General features: G+C 41.9%; 1 long non-coding RNA gene across 1 annotated transcript; it reads left to right on the forward strand.

Annotated features, from left to right (window-relative positions):
* Positions 1–1056: 1056 nt before the first annotated feature.
* Positions 1057–10141, forward strand: LOC129709704 (uncharacterized). Its single transcript, XR_008725548.1, has 3 exons — positions 1057–1202; positions 4611–4692; positions 8974–10141. It is a non-coding gene; the product is annotated as an uncharacterized LOC129709704 (long non-coding RNA).
* The last annotated feature ends 1802 nt before the right edge of the window (positions 10142–11943 follow it).

Below are 11943 nucleotides of genomic sequence, written 5' to 3' on the forward strand. Positions count from 1 at the left end.
GGACCAGGGGCCACAGTTTAAGAATAAGGAGTAAGCCATTTAGAAAGGAGACAAGGAATCATTTTTTCTCACAGAGAGTGGTCAGTCTGTGGTATTCTCCGCCTCATAGGGCGGTGGAGGCCAGTTCTCTGGATGCTTTCAAGAGAGAGCTAGATAGGGCTCTTAAAGATGGCGGAGTCAGGGGATATGGGGAGAAGGTAGGAACGGGGTACTGATTGGGGATGATCAGCCGCGATCACGGTGAATGGCGGTGCTGGCTCGAAGGGCCGAATGGCCTACTCCTGCACCTATTGTCTATTGTCAATAGAGGTTGAGGGGAGATAGTACAATATGAAGTTATGAGAGGTATAGGAAGGGTAGACAATCGTAACAATTTCCCCAGGGTGGAAATGTCAAAGACTAGAGGGCATAGATTTAAGAACCAAGGGGGAAAGTTTAAAAGAGATGTGCTGAGCAAGCATTTTTATACAGAGTGATGGGTGCCTGTAACTCTGTGCCAGAAGTAGTGGTGGCATCAAGTAGTGACATTAAGGTGCTTGGATAGGTACATGAATGTACAAGAAATGGAGGGATATAGATCACACGCTGGCAATGGAGACCAGTTTATCTGTACACTGTGAGCAGCTTGATTGTAATCATGCATGATTCTTCTGCTGATTGGGTAGCAGGCAACAAAAGCTTTTCACTGTACCTCGGTACACGTGACAATAAAACTAAACTAGTTTAACATGGCATCATGTTTGGTGCAGGCATTATTGAAGGGCCTTTTCAAGTGTTGTACTGATCGCCCGGTGGGGAATTGCCTCAGCGCAGAGGGAGAAGAGGGAAGAGACTGCAGCCCTAAGATTTTTGCCTCCACCACAGTGAGGAGGTGTTTGGAGGACTCACTGTGGTGGATGTTAATTTGTGTTTATTGTTGTTTATTATTGTATCATTGTATGTATGACTGCAGGCACGAAATTTCGTTCAGACCGTAAGGTCTGAATGACAATAAAGGAAATTCAATTCAATTCAATTCAATTCAATCTATGTATCTCTTAATGCAATATAATTTCATAATCATTTTAGTTCTGTGTACTCAAAATATTCTGATTTTTATGAAGGAGTTCCTGCACTATGTCATTGCGACCGTCCTGATATTGGTTGCGTCGATTATTGGAGCATCCAAGGCATTTGGCTATGCTGGATTAGCAGCTGGAGTGGTAAGAAATATTTTTGATCTGTTTGTAATTAATTTATTAGCCAAGTATGTGAACATACAAGGAATTTGATTTGCCAACAGTCATACAAAATAAATGCTACAAGATACATACATAAATATTAAACATAAACTTAAACAGCCACCACAACAGCGTGTGAGAATCCCCAGGGCACACAGCTTAAGCGGAGACCCATAGTCATCAGTTCAAATGACCAGGCCACACACACACTTTTCACCATGATATGGACAGAGTTGCACCGACCACTGTCAATCTCCACTCGAATAGTCCCTGTCCACCCGAATAGTCAGAAAGCCGTCCACACCTGCACTAGACTATGGGATGTCCTTATGGAGCCATGTCTCCGCAAAACACCGAGATCACTGCACTCACAGCACTCCCCCAGAGTCCTCAACAGTGCAGGCAGCATGTCAATAGACAATAGGTGCAGGAGTAGACCATTTGGCCCTTCGAGCCATCAACGCCATTCACTATGATCATGGTTGATCATCCACAATCGATACCCCATTCCTGCCTTCGCCCCATATCCCTTTGACTCCACTATCTTTAAGAGCTCTATCCAGAGAATCGGCCTCCACTGCCTTCTGAGGCAGAGAATTCCAGATTCACAACTCTGGGTGAAAAAGTTTTTCATCTCTGTTCTAAATGACCTACCCATTATTCTTAAACTGTTGCCCCTGGTTCTGTACTCCCCCAACATCGGGAACATGTTTCCTGCGTCTAGTGCGTCCAGTCCCTTAATAATCTTTTTGTTTCAATAAGATACCCTCTCATCCTTCTAAATTCCAGTGTATACAAGCCCAGTCGCTCCATTCTTTCAAGATATGACAGCCCAGCCATCCTCGTGAACCTACCCTGCAATCAATAGCAAGAATTTCCTTGCTCAAATTTGGAGACCAAACCTGCACACAAAACCCCAGGTGTGGTCTCACCAGGGCCCTGTACAACTGCAGAAGTACCTCTTTGCTCCAATACTCAACTCCTTTTGTTATGAAGGCCAACATGCCATTAGCTTTCTTCACTGCCTGCTCTACCTGCATGCTTACTTTCAGTGACTGATGTACAAGGACACCCAGATCTTGTTGTACTTTCCCTTTTCCTAACTTTACACCATTCAGATAATAATCTGCCTTCCTGTTCTTACCACCAAAGTGGATAACCTCACATATATCCACATTAAACTGCATCTGCCATGCATCTGCCCATTCTCCCAACCTGTCCAAGTCGCCCTGCATCCTCGTAGTATCCTCTTCACAGTTCACACTGTCACCCAGCTTTGAGTCATCTGCAAATTTGCTAATGTTACTTTTACTTTTAATTCCTTCATCTAAATCATTAATGTATATTGCAAATAACTGCGGTCCCAGCACTGAGCCTTGTGGTACCCCACTAGTCACTGTCTGCCATTCTGAAAGGGACTTGTTAATCCCTACTCTATGTTTCCTCTGCCAATCATTATGCAGTACCCTACCCCCTATACCATGTGCCCTAATTTTGCCCACTAATCTCCTATGTGGAACCTTATCAAATGCTTTCTGAAAGTCCAGGTACACTACATCCACTGGCTCTCCCCTGTCCATTTTCCTAGTTACATCTTAAAAAAATTCCAGAAGATTAGTCAAGCATGATTTCCCCTCTCTCTCACATTCCCCACTTTTGAAGGCAAATAACTTGCACCTTCTTTCCTCCTTTTCTCCCACGATCGGAGCAATCGAATCTCCCGCATCAGGGCGAACATAGCTCCTGCGATCAGGGCGTTCAAAGCAACTGCATGAACTCTAACCGCAGGAGGTTCCTAACAAAGGGAACGCCAGCTCCACGATGTTAAAGCCGCAGTGCAGACAGAGATACAATGAAAAAGTTGCATCTCCGTCGAGGAAAGCGATAAAAAAAGTTTTCCCCCAACCCCCCTCCCCCACATAATACAAAAACTAAAAGCACGCTAAAAACATACAAGTAAACACAGACCAAAACAGCAAAAGAAGAAAAAGACAAGACAGGCTGTTGGCCAGGCTGCCATGTATGGCGCCACCCGGTGGAACCTTGAAATATCATACAAATATCATGAATTAGTGTTCCCTCATGTTGGAGAATGTAGGACACTGATTTGCAAAACTGCTTGTTGGAACTACCCACATGAGTTGATATATTTCAAAGCAACTTGTAGTTAATTAAGAGATACCAAAGAGTAGCATTATGAGCTTCATCAAATTAAATGGATGTTGAAGGAGGGTCTTGACCCAAAACGTCACCTGTTCCTTTTCTCCAGAGATGTTGCCTGACTCGTTGAGTCACTCCAGCACTTTGTGTCTATCTTGGATGTTGAACAGTTGTTCTGCAGACTCTGCACTTAAGTTTGATCAACCCATCCAGATGACAGGAATGACCAGTATTTCAAACGTCACTATAGATATCATGAGCAACTCAAAAATCTGCAAAGTTTCTTCATTTTTAATTTTTTTTAACCTTACACTGTTTTTGCACCCCCACCCCCACTCAGCCAACCTACTTTTCTCTCCTATAATGGGATAATTTCCTAGCTGCTATATATTTCAACTGTGTTGAACCTATGCCTCAGCCTGAAACTTGATAGTTGATGTTAGCCGGCTTTCGGTTTGGAATATGTGCAGGTGAACCTCTGCCTCAGCCAGAAGAGCTAATTAGGTCTCTGGTTGAGGGCGAGGCGGGTGTAGAATGCCATCCCTTTTTGTCAATTTCTCTGTCTCTGTCACATCTGTCTTCTGGATCGTCCTCCTTCCAGGAGCATGGCTTCACTTCTGCCTTTGATGACAGAACCCTCGTGTATTTTCCATGTTATGATGCCCTCCTCTGCAGACAGAACAGCAATATTCCCTTGGCTTTGCCTTTCACTTAGCTAGCCCCCACATTAAACACCATGCTCCGCCATTTCCACCAGCTCTATTAATATCCCATCACCTGTCGCACCTCTTTTTTGCTTTCCACAGGAACCGTTCATCCCTCCTACCCACCATCTGTAGCAGTTTTTCTCCGCAACTGAAGTTGCAACACCTGTACCTCCCCCTGGTTCCTTCTGCCCATCATCTCTGCCCCATCTGCTTACACCTGTTGAGTTAACTGGTATTTACTGTTGCTTAACAGCATTCTGTTTCTATTCTGGGTTCCAGCATTGGCAGTCTCTCTTTTTTGATTTGATATGGTCCATACTGCTTCCATTATTACACTGCTGTTAGATGATGGTCGGATGGAGGAGGAGACTGAATTTCTTTCTCCTTCCAGACCTGACTGTTGAGACCAATTGTCTGGTCCCTAAAAAAGGTTCTGAGTTAAATCAACTCCGAGCAGACTTGATTGGAAGATGAGGGCATATAATTAAGAATAACGATTCCTGTTCTTTGTTCCATTTTGTAGTTCTTCGGCTTCGCATCAACAATTCTATACGGCGTTGGGGCCTGGCAGTCCTACAAGATGTGGCGTGTTCCTCAACCATCAAGTAAGGAAGCTTTCAGATGAGGAAACATGAAAGCAATTTTTCCTTCATAATTCTGTTGCTTCAAATTCTCCTTCCCACCATTCCCAAAACCTGCACCATACTTCTACCAATTTCACCCTGGTCCGCAAACACACCACATTGTAGGTGACGACTGTCTTGTGATGTACTATCTTGTTCAAGTGATCACTCTGATGTGATCTGGATAACATATTCTGGCAGGCTTAAACATGATGACTACCACCATCTCAGCTATTCCCAACTTAACATTTATACCACATTCCTTCCTACTGGACACTAGTTGACAGAAACATGGTATTCTATAGACAAGCAGCAGTCTCATCATTTATGTTCCTCTCGTAAGTATCCATATATCACGCATGGACTTTAAAATTGTTAATAATTATTAATACTGCAGTGGGAATTCTTGAAAAATAGTTTTCCAACAGTCATACAGCATAGAAATAGGTCCTTTGATATAACTTGCCTGTGCTAATCAAGATACCTCATCTACACTAGTCCCACATCCCACAATCTTTCCTATCCATGTACCTGTCCAAATGTATTTTCCAATGTTGTTAATAGTATCTGCCTCAACTGCCCCTCTGGTAGCTAGTTCTGTGTACCCACCACCCTTCATGTGGAAAATGTTGCCCCTTGGGTTCCTATTAAATCTTTCCCCTCTCACCTTAAACTTGTCCTGTGGTTCTATATTTCCCTACTCTGTAAAAGACTCTCTATATCTACCTTATCTATTCCCTCATTATCTTATACACCTCCATAAGATCACCCTTCATCCTCCTACACTCCAAGGAATAAAGTTACAGCCTGCCCAACCTCTCCCTATACATTAGGCCCCCAAGTCCAGGCAACATCCTGCACTTTTTCCAGCTTAACAACATCTTTCCTATAACGGTGACTAAAACTGAACACTATACTCCAAAGAAACTCCAACATTTTGTGCCATTTTATGTAAACCAGCATCCGCAGTTCCTTGTTTCTACAATACTCCAAATGTGGCCTCACCAATGTATTGTACAACTGTCACACAACATCCCAACTTTTGTGCTCAATACCCTGACTGATGAAGCCCAATGTGCCGTAAGCCTTCTTGGCCACCCTGTCTACCTACCTGTGATGTACCTGCGCTCCGAGATCCCTTTGCTCCACAACAGAGCCCTGACATTCACTGTGAAGGTCCTGCCCTGGTTTGGCTTCCCAATACATAACACCTCACACCTATCCGCAATAAACTTCATTAACCATTCCTTGGCCCACATGCCCAACTGACCAAAATCCTGCCATAACTTTTGAAAACCATTTTCACTATCTACGATAGCACCCACTTTGATGTCATCTGCAAACTTACTAATCATGTCTTGTACATTCTCATCCAAATCATTGACATAAACCACAGACAGCAATGGGCCCAACACCGATCCCTGAGGCACACCACTAGTCACAGGCCTCCAGTAACTTTCCACCATCACCCTCTGCTTCTTTCCATGAAGCCAGCTTTCTATCCAGTGAGCTAGCTCTCCCTGGCTCCCATGCAATCTAACTTTCCAGAGCAGCATACATTGCAAAACCTTACTAAATGTTTTGCTGAAATCCATATATACAATGTATATGGCTCTGCCCTCGTCAACCTTTTTGGTCACATCTTCAAAAAAAACCCAATCAGAATCGTGAGAGCCGATTTTCCCCTGTACAAAGCCATACTGTCTATCCCTAATCAATCCCTGTCTATCTAAATGCATCTACATCTTATCCCTCAGAATACTCTCTGGTAACAAGCCTATAACAGATGTTAGGCACACTGGCCTATAGTTCCCAGGCTTTTCCTTGCAGCCCTTATTAAACAGAGGCGCAATATTTGTCACCCTCCAGTCTTCTTCCACCTCACCTGTATCTAATGATGATTCATGCATCTCCGCCAGGGTGCCTACAATTTCTTCTCTAGCTTCCCACAGTGTTCTCGAATATATCAGATATATAAGATTGGGCAATTTAATGTAATGTTTAAAGTAATGAATTTTAATATTGGCTTGTGGGGGGTTGAACCACTTTTGTCTCAAATTGTCGAGCTCGAGCACCAGGCGTGATCTGGGCCGACCAATCAACGCCGACCAGGATGATCAGCTGGCTGGGTGCAGGGGATGACGGAGCTAGACTTCACCACAGTCAACACGTTATCACACACACCTTGCCTTTTGTACTAATTGTTGAGCTGAATCATTTAAATATTAAACTGAGTGGCTATACATCACGTGACACTCTTCAGGCTAAATATAGGCCAATCCCATTTTGGATAATGCAAGCTGGAAATTCCTTTTACTGCGGCACAACACCATTTGCCTAAACCAGGTTTTTCCTTTCAGAAATTGGTTATCTCACTTGCCCAATTTACTTCAATGTGACTTTGCAGAAACTAAACTCTTAACAAGTGGCAGAGATTTGTACAACCTGAATTTTAGAATTTAATTATTGTTTAAATATTTTTTCTTTGGGGTGTTGGGGAGGGAGAGGGGGGGGGGGGGGGGCATGTGAGGCTCTTCCATATGATTAAGGCAGATGGAATTCAAGGGATTTTAGCAAAGTGGATGCAAAATTGCTCTGTGAAAATAGTAGTGAATGGGTGTTTTTCTGACTGAAAATCAGTAAGAAGTGGTGTACTACCGGGATTAATGCAATGACTAAGGCGCTGGTTAGACTGCATTTAGACTATTATGAGCAATTTTGAGCACCATATCTGAGGAAGGATGTGCTGGCTCTGGAGAGGGCCCAGAGGAGGTTTATAAGAATGATCCCAGGAATGAGTAGGTTAACCTTTGATGAGCGTTTGTTGGCACTGGGCCTGTACTCACTGCAGTTTAGAAGAATGAGGCGGGACCTCATTGAAACATACAGAATAGTGAAAGGCTTGGATAGAGTGGATGTGTGGAGGATGTTTCCATTAGTGGGAGAGTCTACAACTAGAGGTCAGCCTCAGAATTAAAGGACATTCTTTTAGGAGGGTGATGAGGAGAAATTTATTTAGTCAGAGGGTGGTGAATCTGTGAAATTCTTTGCCACAGAAGACTAGAGGCCAAGTTAGTGGATTTTTTAAGGCAGGGATAGATTTGATTAATACATGTGTCAGAGGTTATGGGGAGAAGGCGGGGAATGGGGTTAGGCGCAAGAGATAGATCAGCTATGATTAAATGGTAGAGTAGACTTGATGGGCCGAATGGTTAATTCTACTCCTATTCCTTATGGCCTTATAACTTTTGTTTGTAAATATAAGTATAAATTACTTGGATAGGAATGTAAGTGGTATAATTAGTTTTCAGACGGCACATAATTAGTGGGATAGTAGATTACTAAAAGTTTGTTGAAGGAGACAAGTGGGACACAGATCAGTTAGAAATTTGCGTGTAACAGTAGCAGTTGGAATGTAATCCAGACAAGTGTGAGAGAATTCACTCTGGGAGGTCAGATTCTCGATTTAAATGAAATGGCTGGTATCTTGGATGCATTGATGTATGGGCAGAACTTTGGGTGCAATTCTGCAGCTGCCTGAAAGTGGTGATTCAGATTGATAGAGTAGTGAAGGCGGCATTTGGTAGGCTTGCCTTCATGAGCCAGAATTTGTCATGTTGCAAATGCAGAAAAAAATTAGTTGGACCTCACTGAGAATATTGTGCAGTTCTTGTTGCTGCTCTACAGGATGTGGTAACCATAGAGCGTGCAGAAATTGGTCACTAGGAGGTTACCTGGAATGGAAGAATGTAGTTATGAGGATAGACTGGGTTTATTTTCACTGGTACGACAGAGTGACCTTGTAGAGGTTGAGAACATTAGCAGGGATATAGTCAATCTTGTTCCCAGGACAGGACTCTAAAACTAGAGGGCTCAGTCTTAAGATGAGCAACAACTAAAAAAGGCAGTTGGACAGAGGTCTAATGTATGCAGATGGAATTTGCTTACATAGGCTTTATGGTTTGGCATGGCCGTGGTAGGCAAACGGGCCTGTTTCTATAATTATGTTTCTCTAATTTCATCATCTGGAGAATTCTCCACCTCTTAAGCAGTCTATTTGGGAAAATTATTGGTGTCAATCTGATTATAACTGGTCTGTCCTCTTTGCTCCATTAATTACCAAATATGCTAGGATCTATGGTTTGTACATATTCCTTAGGGTAGTGCAACTTCTTAGCCTTTTTATAAATGTACAAGTATTCTGTAAATGATTTGGATTCTGTGGATGGATATACATTTATGAACTTTTTTGTTTCTTTACAGCTGTTACTGTATAACTGATCAGTGTCAGAAATTGGCAGCAGTTTCATCGGATTCATATATCCAGAGACTCAGTTGTGTTCACCCTTGAGATCTGAAGATTCAATTTATATTAACTGTGCTTGATAATATTGTCATTCGACTTAAGAAGTTAATTATTTTTATATTTTATAAATTAGCTAATGTAAAATTGTACCAAAGACAAGATGAACAAAATATTTTATATAAAAGCTTAAAAAATACATGACTTCATTCTGGTTCACTAGTGTTATACCATGGTACTGAGGCAGAGTCCAAAACCAAAGCGCTCAATATCCCTTTCATGAGATGTCACAGATGCGTCCTGACCTGCTAAGTTCTTCCAGCAGGTTGTTTGTTGCTCCAGATCCCAGCATCTGTAGTCACTTGAGTCTCCAACGCTACCTTCAAATCTTCTCCCTTCCCCCTCTACTCTGAGCCTCTCTTCTCCCACCACATTTACCTCCCTCCCTAAGGTAATATCAACCACCTTGACTTGTCCATTCTCTCATCCACTCGAACCTTAACCCCTCCAAACACGCAACTCTCTACACGCTTGGCACCAATCCCAAACGCACAAGCGAGCACAGTGCCATTGAGGGCTGGTGGAGTGTCCTCTACGGTGTAGAAGCTGGATGGCAACACTCGGACACCTCTCCCAGGAACATGTCCCCACGAACACCATGGTTTCCCATACCATCACAGATCTTCCCTCTACTGTTTTCAACCTAATAGTGCCCCATTCCTACCTATCTCCTTCATTCGTGATGCAGTGATGAATTTAGACTCTACAGACGCTGCTTGACTTCCTGAGTCCCTCCATCATTTTGCTTTTGCTCCAGATCCCAGCAGTTGCTTGTGTCCATTACCACATAGCATTTTTGTTGCAAGTGCAATTTGTTCATTAAATATGTAAAAGTTAACCAACCTTTATAATGCTTTAGTGTTCACACCTTTAAAATTACCAATAAAAATCCTCCGTGGTTTGAAAGTACCATTTTATTTTTGACATGCTGACATAAGGTTTTGATATTTTGTGCCAGACAGGAAACCTGCCTGACTGACTTTAGTTTCAATATATGTTCTTGTGCTTGATGACATATTGTATGGAAAGATGCCTTGTAAATAAAATAAACTGTTTTTTCTGTATCCTTTCCAACCTATTTATCACCACTTCTTCATTCAATGGCATTGAAACAAAAGATGCCAAGCTGTTTGCAAGCCTGATCCTGCCAGTAATATACCTATAATTACAGTTTGTAGTTCCTTGTCAGTGAGTGGGAACTTGGAATCATAATTGTGTTTTCCTCTTGTCCAAAAGCCAACCATTCACTGTCAGAACAAAGAAAAATGTGGAAGCTAGTAATCTGAAATAAAATGGAAAGTGCTGTAAATATTAGTCAGGCCAGGTAGCATCTGCAGTGGGAGAAACAAGTAATGCTTTGGGTTGATGCTCTTTTATCAAGTGGTACCTGACCTGTGCATTTCTGGCACTTTTTTGGTGCTCAGATTTCAAGTATTTCTTCTCTTAAAACATTATTATAGAACCTACTTCCATCTTTCTTTCTGCCAGATCACAAATGTGTAACAGTGTTCCCTTGTGTTGCTCCATATTCTTTTGCTAATCACAAATCTGCACCCTCTGGTTACTGGGCCAGAATTAGAATTGAAAAGAGTCTTTGACCTGAAACTGTTTTATTTTCTTACTGTCTGACCTGGTAAATATTTCCAACATTTTTGGATTTTGAGCGTTTCAGCATCTTTTGCTATTCTTCATCTGGTACTGGAAATGGTTTATCATTTAATTTAATTTTAAAGAACTGTTAGAGAATTTCTATAGCATCCCTGCTTAAATTTCATCTGCTCTCAGGAGACTAAGCATGTATTTTCCTGTCTCCTCAGATCAGTGAGACCCTTAGTAGCTGCTGCTATACTCATATCAAATGTGTTGTCCTGAGTGAATGTTCTTTTGGGTTGTGGACATCTGTCCATTTCAGTCTTAGTATCATTTGCCACTGTTTGTGATTTGTTCCTCTATTTAAAAAGCTTGCCAGTTTCATGGTTTAAAGTCTCAAGTTGTAGTATAACTTCAAAGGTGTGTGTGTCTACAGCTGTCTGTGTTCCTTTTAAAGCATGCCATATTACCCTTCAAATCCACTCTTCCCTGCTTTTGCCCATTTCACCAGATGTCTGTAATCTGTTGCTATTCTGATTGTACTACATATCTTAGTTTTGCATCATCTGCAAACTGAGGTTAGATATACATAAGCACAAGGCTTAATATCAACAGTGGGAATGTTCTGAAAACAGACTCTTGCGAATACAATAAAATTACCGTCCCGTCTGAAAATGATCAATTGAATACAAAACAAAAGCTGTAGATACTGGACAGACTTAGCATCCGAGGTGTGAAAAATGGTGTGTTGACAAAGAGTGCTTTTGAGGCTTTTATCCACTGGTTTATCCGTTGCCATATTAGTATCACTAGTCAACACCATGCCTGTCCAATAGTCATTTGAGGGGTTTATTTGTAACTTGGTAAGCTTAGAAATTCAGTGGAAATGGGCACTGACTGAATGAATGAATAAGTTTATTAGCCAAGTATTCACATGCAAGGAATTTGCCTTGGTGCTCCACCCGCAAGTGACAACATGACATACAGTGACAGTTAGGAATGACACATAAAACATTAAACATAATAATGCATTACTCTACTTGGGCTAGTAGTTTGAATGTTTTGCATGCTATACACACAGATCAGATATACCCTACATAAATACAATGAAGTCAAAGTCAAGTGTAACCAAAGAGAAAGATATAGAATGCGATTTAAGAAAGAACTGCAGATGCTGGTAAATCGGAGGTAGACACAAAATGCTGGAGTAACACAGCAGGTGAGGCAGCATCTATGGTGAGAAGGAATTCTCAGCATTGTATCACATCAGTTCCATAGAT

Source organism: Leucoraja erinacea, chromosome 2 (assembly GCF_028641065.1).
Source record: "Leucoraja erinacea ecotype New England chromosome 2, Leri_hhj_1, whole genome shotgun sequence".
Lineage (NCBI taxonomy): Eukaryota > Metazoa > Chordata > Chondrichthyes > Rajiformes > Rajidae > Leucoraja > Leucoraja erinaceus.